Genomic DNA, 8,263 nt, shown 5'->3' with positions numbered 1-8,263 from the left:
ACGCCATCTCAAGCTGGTGCATACAACCGCAGGCGTTTACAAAGGTAGTGTCATGCATGCCCCCCCCCCTTTTTTTTCAAAAGTAGCTATATGGCACCAAGGGCAGGTGAGGCGAGGGGTTTCACCCAAAAAATCTGCCTGGCGCGCTTCCTTCGGAACCCTACGCTGGGATTTAATTGCCAACTAGTGCCTTTTGTCGCCCTATGTAAAGGTGTCGCCCCACCCCCTTTTTGCACCACATCACTAGGAGTAACGCGACGCCATTCTTGCTAACCTTTCGAAGAAGCTGCAAATGTGAAAGTGTGAAGAACGGGGAGCTGATGGAAACTCACTTCCTGGTGGAGCCAGCGCAGTGCACACCTTGGTATGCAAAAGGCACGAACTAGTACAATAAAAAAAAACCTGACGAGACACTTGAGCTCCACCTTAAGGATATGACGTGTACGCGATAGCGTTAATGGGTCCGTTCAGTGGCCTGGGGTCCTCTTTGCATATCACTCCGCAGACACGGGCATTGTTCGTTCGTTCACCATCACATAGCGCTTAACCTACCGTGAAGAGTACATTACGATAGCATTAGAGATCCCTCCTGCGCAGTACTCCTCTGGCACCTAGGCTTTTCCTACATGCCCATATATGCGGAATTGGGCATTCGCTAATTTGCATTCGCAGATCGCGGGGAGTCCTCGTACCACTCCTGGCGCAGTGGTGCAGCGGTTAAGCGATGCGCCACTGCCCTGACAGGTGGTTGTTTCCAACACGTCCACCGGTGGGGCTTGTGAGGCTCATGCAGGTTGCTCTTTTTGAGCAACCTGTCGCGACCAATCATTTAACTGCCACATGCTGCCACGGTGAGCAGATTGTGGTGATGTCGTAAGGTCAAGTGACCTAGGTGAGAGGTGGGTGCTTTTCCGCTCAGCGACAACTCTGGATTTTCTGCAGAACGGAAAGCCTCGACGCCATCGCGTAAAAAAAAAAAAAATCAGCGCAGTTTTCCTCAGCGTTTGTCTAGCTCGGGTTACTGATTGCAAAGCGACTGGGTCCGCGCTTCCGTCCGGAAGTGCCGAAAAGCAGCGCTTTTTTCCCCGTGCTGTCAGCCTCCGTGGGGAAGGCGCGGACAGCTGACGTCCGAGCCTGGCGTTGGTAGCGTCAGCGCCAATTCATCCCATAGCGGACGGAGGAACGCCAACTGGGGCGTCGCATTGGTTTCGTGGCAGTGGTATCCAGCAGAATAAAAAAAAAAAAACACTCCATCGCCGAGCGAGATTCGAACCATCGCTGGCGAAACAGAACTTCGTTTCCCGGTGCTCCAGACCATTCTCGCGCTACTTGCCTGTGCAGTAACTGTTAATCTCCACTCACCATAGCTGCGCTGTAGTAGTTGAAACCGAAACCGCGTTATATGCCCTGCCCAAGCCCATTTCTTCCTCCTGATTTCGACAGGGTTATGTCATTACCCCGCTTTTGTTCTCTCACCCACTCTGCCCACTTCCGGTCTCTTAACGTTACACCTATCATTTTTCTCTCTGTAGCTCGCTTCGTCGTCCTTAACTTAAGCTGAACCCTTTTCGTTAGCCTCCACGCTTCTGCCCCATAGGTTAGTACTTGTCCCATAGGTGAGTACTTGTGAGTACATCTGTACTTGCCAGCAACCTTTGCGATTCAGAAAAAAATTGCTCCCTCAGAGCTAACAGTCAAAAACACAGCCCGGTGTTGTTGTGCACGCTGAAAACTTGTGCGTGCAACCTTTGGCGCGAACAAAGGTATAGTGTAGTGAACCCGCTCTGCTAAATTGCAGAAGGGACCGCAAAAGGGAAAGAATGGAGAAATTGGGCGTTGATGGGAACTTTGGCATCCATCCTGAAGAGATCAGTGCACGCCCCGATGTGTGCATGCAAGGCACGAATTTAGTATGACAGGCAAAAACTGCACTTTTCCTTGGCGAATGTCCAGGCCACGTATAGAGCGCTGACTGCAAGACTACTGTCTTCCGCTCTGCTCCCACAGCTCGGCAGCACGCCATGCTTAACACTTGCGAAGATTTCCAATCACCTTCAGCAGGGTTGCCCTCTCTCTGCTTACCGCGAACCGCAGACTTTTTTTTTTATCTCGTAGAAGCGAAAGCGGATGGTGCCTTTGAGGCGGAAGCGGCCTGTCGACATCCGTCGACCTTCCCTCCCTGTACTTGAAAAAAAAAAAAAACTGCACTGGAGCGCCTCCGGGCATGAGAGTTGGAAAGAGAAAGGTACGTTTCACGAACGTTATTTACGCCAGTTTTGCTAGCCTGCGTTGTTCTACGTGAGCTGCCAGATGTACACGTGTGCTGCTACTATCGACCAGGTACTTCGAAGGTAAGTTTCTAAACGCGACTGCCGCCATCGACTGTGAGGCATGCCGACATTATCAGTATAGAAAAGTCACCGGCGAGTGTCTGTCTGCGAATGACGCAGTTAGAAAGGCAGAGTTTGCTGCAGGCACAACAGACCACATGGCAACTTCCTCCGCAGCCATCGCCACGTGACTCGACATCACCGCCAGTTGTATATGCTGATCGACACACTGCGTGACAAGACTGGGTGGCATAGAGTTCTGGTTTCGACAACCAGAACATTGTCTTTGCTCGCTGTGTGAATTTATATTAACGTGGCGCCATCTTTCCTTTTCTCTACGAAAGTTTGCGTTTATGGTTTATGGGGGCTTAACGACCCAAAGCGATTCAGACTTTCAGGGACGCCGTACTGAAGGGACCGCCTGGGGTTTTTTAACATGCACTGACCTCTAGAATTTCGCCTCCATCGAAATTCGACCAGCGCGGGCGGGGTCGAACCCGCGTCTTTCGAGTCAGCAGCCGAGCACCATAACTACTGAGCCACCGCGGCGGCTATAAGGTTTGCATGCTCATCGGACTTGCTAAGCTGCATTCCTGCTATGAGTGCACCGCTGCGGCCTCCGCGTATGGCTGATGCACTTTGCAGTGTTCTCAGCTGTTTTTCTGAGCAAAAGACTTTCACATAATACCATGCCAGCCCCAGTAAACAGCAAAAGCCCTCGCTGAGGTAAACAGCTCGTTTTCAGCCCGGTTTTAAATTGGTCAAGTCTTTATCAAAATTTGTCCAGTGGCAGAGTTATGCAGTGCTTGGGAAACTGTCAGTAAGTGCTAACACTCCTGCCGTCGTGACAGGTGGTTTGACGATTGTCTCGTTGAGAACTGCCTCATCTTCTTAATGTGTAAATTTTTTTAGCGCGCTAGCACTTATAGTGGCCATTCCTCGCATTTAGCTGTTCTGTCTGTTTGTTTGTTTTCTTGTTTGTCTGTCTGAAGCTGGTTTTGTGGCAGGCTGCTCACCTGCCCACCTCGTCAGGTGGTAGATAATTTAATCGTAAGAGGCAGGTCGGGAAGACCAATCTGGATAGCACACTAACCCAAGCAACCCAAGTCCCACTGATGGCAGCACCTGGCATAGAAGAGCAGTGGAGCATCTTAGCTTGACCTCTGCACTACTGCGTTATAGGCGGGGTAGGACGACTGTCAGGGATCTATGAATGGACAGAATGACCTATTCCGCATATATAGGCATTAACCCATCATCGCTATACGAACAAGTGCCATCCGGGAACACTGGACCTGAGCACCAGAACCGAAAGGAAAACCGAACTGCTAGCACACCTAATTCGCATTTGGCCTAACTACTCAAATCGACCATCATTTTTCTTTCCAGCATTATTCACGTCCCAGTTAAAGGCTACTAAATAATAATAATAATAATAATTGGTTTTGGGGGAAAGGAAATGGCGCAGTAGGGATAAAGGAGGAAGTGAAAGAAGAAAGGAAGAAAGAGGTGCCGTAGTGGAGGGCTTCGGAATAATTTCGACCGCCTGGAGATCTTTAACGTGCACTGACATCGCACAGCACACGGGCGCCTTAGCGTTTTTCCTCCATAAAAACGCAGCCGCCACGGTCGGGTTCGAACCCGGGGGAAAGAAAATGCTACTAAGTGAAATGAAAATTAAAAAAGGCCCCGTTGAAGTTATACCACTCAAGAATCGCCCAACTGAGCTCATTTTCTCTTTTAGTATGAGTTCTTTGGGAGCATCATCTCTCCAGTGCACTATCTGTCGCCATTTCCTGCACAGTGGCATATATAAGCTGTTTTATCAGGACCCGGAGGAAGGGACTTGTTATCTGGAGCCATATCTGTTTGCTCGTTCCTCTCCGTGGCGCTTCTGCCTGACAGAAACGCTGAAACGCATCTCATGAGTAGCAAGCCAGGGTACAGCGCATGGTATATATACGCGCCGCTTATGTATCCGACCATAGATTGTTCCTCATCTGTCGAATTTTTCCTTCTCTACTGGGCGGCATCGCTTCAAAGGCAACAAAAACAAACGGATAATGGAAACGAACGGATCTCGAGGACAAGGAAAATTATGCATCCGGTATATTTACTGCAGCTGTATTTGTCAACGACATTTTGTCTGCGTCAGCGACATACTGGGTGTCTCATTACGTACCTTTTAAAAATAGGCTTTTTGAGTTCTAAGAAGAGCGCTTTTTTCGCCATAGCATTGTCAGCGGTGTAGTACATCAGAATGCATCTAAGACGTGCTAACTAGCAGGCTGGTTAACCAATATTGAAGAGTTAACTTTATAACTATTACTGTTAGGATCCTTAATTATTAAGAGGCGTGTAGACCACCATAAGTAATATCCATATCAGTTTTTAGAATTTCAAAAACACGGTAACCCTCGGCGCTGTGTCCCAACAAATTTTGACGTCATCGCGCCAAAATGCATGCGCTTTCGAGAAAGCTTGCAGGCAAAGCAACCTCGCCAGTGCACTAACTCGTCGTAAAGCCAAAATTTACGGGGCCACAGCGCCGATGGTGACCGTGTTTTTGAAACTATAAAAACTGATATGGATGTTACTTACGGTGGGCTACACGCCTTTCAATAATTAAGGAGCCTAACAGTTATAGTTAAAAAGATAACTATTCAATGCTATTTAACCAGCATGTTAGTTAGCACGTCTTAGCTGTATTCTGACCTACTACACCGTTGACAGTGCTACGCCGCAAAAAGCGCTCTTCGAACCCGACCGCCACGCCGCGGTGGCTCAGTGGTTAGGGCGCTCGGCTACTGATCCGGAGTTCCCGGGTTCGAACCCGACCGCGGCGGCTGCGTTTTTATGGAGGCAAAACGATAAGGCGCCCGTGTGCTGTGCGATGTCACCCAAAAAAAGGGGAAACCGTAACCACAGAAGGAGAAAAGCAGCTCTCAACAAGGAAATTGAGAGCCATGCCCAAACACTAAATATACAACACTGGTACGACATCTGCGATAGACTAGACGGCCAATTAAGCTCCGTCACCACCTGGAAACTATTGCGACACCTCTTGGACCCAGACAGCACCAAAGCTGAGACCAGGAGAAAAATGCAAAGACTAACCCACAATTTCCAGGGGTCGGACGAGTATATGACCAACCAGATAAAAGAGAGGTACATAGGGGAAACAAACACCGAAACATTGCCCGACTATAGCGGCGAAAACAACGAGGAGCTAGACCAACCAATCACCATAAGAGAGGTCCAAGCTGCCTTAAACAAGCTCAGCGGAAAAACCGCGGCTGACCCAGATGGGATCAGCAATAAGATGCTTAGAAACCTCGATGACAACTCCCTCCGGCAACTAATAGCATTCATTCAAAAGTGTTGGGAACGGGGGGAGATACCCGGGGAGTTGAAGACAGCAAATCTTGTCCTCATCCCCAAACCAGGAAAAGAACTCAAACTTGAGAACCTTAGGCCAATATCGTTAACCTCCTGTGTAGGCAAGCTCATGGGGCACGTCATAAAGAATAGGCTCAACGGATACTTGGAAAGTAAGGAACTTTACCCAGACAGCATGGTTGGACTCAGATAACAACTGTCCACAAACGACGTCATGCTGCAACTAAAAGAACAAGTATTGGAAAGGAAGACTAGCGGCTCGAGAGTCATAGTGGGGCTGGACGTCAGCAAAGCATTTGACAACGTCCGACACCAAGCGATCCTGTCGCACCTCAATTACCTAAATGTAGGAAGCAAGCTATACAACTATATCAAAAGCTTCCTCACGGACCGAACGTTGAACATAGAAATCGGGGCACAATTAGGGAAAACATTAAGCTAGGCAACAAGGGAACACCGCAGGGATCGGTGCTCTCCGCTATTCTTTTTAAGATTGCAATGATCGGGCTGCCAGAACGACTCAGAAAGCTAGAGGGCCTCTGCCACACTCTCTACGCTGATGACCTCACCCTTTGGGTCGACAGAGGGTGGAGCGATGGCCAAATAGAAGACACCCTACAAATGGCAATATGGGAAACTGAAAGCTATCTGAGACCCATAGGGCTAAAATGCTCGCCGGAAAAATCGGAGATGCTAATCATGAGCAAGCAGCAGACCAATATCCAGCTCCTGGTCAACAACACCCCGGTCCCAAGGGTGGACAAGATCAGGATACTGGGTATGTGGATACAACAAAATGGGAGAAGCACCGAGACAATAAACCGACTAGAACCCACGACCAACCAAACATGCAGGCTTCTCAAGAGGATAGCAAACAAAAACGCGGGAATGAAGGAGGTGAACCTATTTAGGCTTGTCCATTCTTTCATCATTAGCCGAATCACCTACGCTATCCCGTACTTAAATACAACTAAGCCGAGAGAGACAAGGTAGACATTCTCACCAGGAAAGGTGTCAAAACAGTCCTAGGTTTACCAGCGTCCACATCAACCGAGACGATCCTCAACCTAGAAGTGTCGAACACCCTAGAGGAAATGTGCGAGGCTAAACTCACGGCACAATATGTCAGACTAACTGGCAGCAAAACGGGCAGATCCATCCTTAGGAAACTGGGCTGCCAAAACCCAGAATCACGAGAGGAGATAACCACCATCCCCAAAGAAATTGCCAACAAATTAAGAATAGCCCCCTTCCCAAGAAACATGCACCCCATACACAACGAGGAACGCAGGAGAAGCAGAGTCCAGACTCCAAAGCTCCCTTCTCCAAAAACAAGAGGTAGTGTACACCGATGCGGCAGAGTATTCAGAAGGGCACTACGCTGCAGTAGTAGTGAGCGACAAAGGCGACCTAATCTCGAGCGGTAGCGTAAGACACTCTTCACCAGAGGAGGCAGAGATGGCGGCGATTGCCCTGGCAATCGCAAACCCATCAACTAGAATAATCATCACCGATTCTAAAACTGCAATCAAAGCCTATGACAACGGTAAATTGTCCAAAGAGACCGGCAGAATTCTGCAAGCACGCAAGGAGAACGCACCTAACGACCTAGTTAGCATAATATGGGCACCCGCTCATAGTGGACTCACAGGGAACGAGATCGCCAACGAGGTCGCCCGAGGACTCACAAACCGGGCCCTAGCGCATGCAGACTACTTCCTGTCCAAAAAGCGAGACTTAACCACATGCAGTGAAATTCTAGAACACTACAGAATGGGGAGGAGAACTCTGCCCCCCCCCCCCCCCCCCATACATCTCTCACAAAGAAGGAAGACGTAATCTGGCGAAAACTCCAGACGGGTACCTTCCCAAACCCATATATCCTACACAAATGGCATCCTGAGGTGCACTCTCCCAAATGCAAAAACTGTGAAGGCATAGCGACCCTAAATCACATGCTGTGGGCTTGCCCAGCGCTAAATTGTCTACATGGAAGCAAAGAGTCATGGGAATCCTCCCTCCATAGCCAGGAAGAACAAGTCCAAAAACAAGTCATCGGTCAAGCCCAGGCCGCCGCCGGAAGTCAACTGATTACGGCTGACGTCTAGGGGGGAGGCAGACGGTGAAAGAGGGAGCTGCGTCTCACCCGATCACCCATACTCTCTGACGGGTGCAAATAAAGTGCTTTCTCTCTCTCTTTTTCCCCCCAAAAACAATTATTATTATTATTATTATTATTATTATTATTATTATTATTATTATTATTATTATTATTATTATTATTATTATTAACCCGACCGCGGCGGCCACGTTTCGATGGAGGCGAAACGCTAAGGTGCCCGTGTGCTGTGCGATGTCAGTGCACGTTAAAGATCCCCAGGTGGTCGAAATTATTCCGGAGCCCTCCACTACGGCACCTCTTTCTTCTCTTATTCCCTCCTTTATCCCTTCCCTTACAGCGCGGTTCAGGTGTCCGCCGATATGTGAGACAGATACTGCGCCATTTCCTTTCCCCAAAAACCAATTTCAACTCA

The sequence above is a fragment of the Amblyomma americanum genome, chromosome 7 (genome assembly GCF_052857255.1).
Source record: "Amblyomma americanum isolate KBUSLIRL-KWMA chromosome 7, ASM5285725v1, whole genome shotgun sequence".
Classification (NCBI taxonomy): Eukaryota; Metazoa; Arthropoda; class Arachnida; order Ixodida; family Ixodidae; genus Amblyomma; species Amblyomma americanum.
This window is presented reverse-complemented; position numbering follows the sequence as displayed.